Raw genomic sequence first — 596 nt, 5'->3', positions numbered from 1 at the left:
GTGGCCTCAGAAACTCCAGGAAACTCTGCTCTGTTTGGCTTGTCTCTCAGCCCTAAGCAGACTAGCCCAAGCATGTTCTCGTGGTGATGACAGGAAGGCACAGTAAGCTCCTCTGAATAAGGGCTTTTGAAGCCTCAGTGTGCATCCCATTTGCTAAATACCTAGGGGCCAAAGCAAGTCACACGGCCAAGCCAAAAGCCAGGTGGGAGGGCCCTCTACAGCTACAGAGAAAAGTTGGTGAGAACAGGTAAAAAAAAAAAAAAAAATCTATCACAGGCCTTACTTCGGCAGCACATATACTACAACTGGAACGATAAAGAGAAAATTAGTATGACCCCTGGGCGGGGATGACATGCAAATCTGTGAAGCATTCCATGTTTTTATCAACATACAGAAATCTGTTGCACTTTTATACCCTAACAATTTCTCAGAAAGAGAAACTTAGAAAACAATACCCTTTACGAGTGCATTAAAAGAATACAATACCTAGGAATAAATCCAACCAAGACAGTAAGAGGTACTGAGAACATACCTGTGAACAGGACAAACAAGGTCTCTGCTCTAATAGAGCTAATGTTCCAGTGGAGGAGACACAC

The 596-nt window shown here is 43.5% G+C and overlaps 1 non-coding gene across 1 annotated transcript; it reads left to right on the top strand.

The window, feature by feature from the left end:
- Positions 1 to 279: 279 nt before the first annotated feature.
- On the top strand, positions 280 to 382 carry LOC116669087. The gene has a single exon (XR_004326474.1). It is a non-coding gene; the product is annotated as a U6 spliceosomal RNA (small nuclear RNA).
- Positions 383 to 596: the final 214 nt, after the last annotated feature.

The sequence above is a fragment of the Camelus ferus genome, chromosome 15, assembly GCF_009834535.1.
Source record: "Camelus ferus isolate YT-003-E chromosome 15, BCGSAC_Cfer_1.0, whole genome shotgun sequence".
In the NCBI taxonomy this organism is placed as follows: domain Eukaryota; kingdom Metazoa; phylum Chordata; class Mammalia; order Artiodactyla; family Camelidae; genus Camelus; species Camelus ferus.
This window is presented reverse-complemented; position numbering and strand designations above follow the sequence as displayed.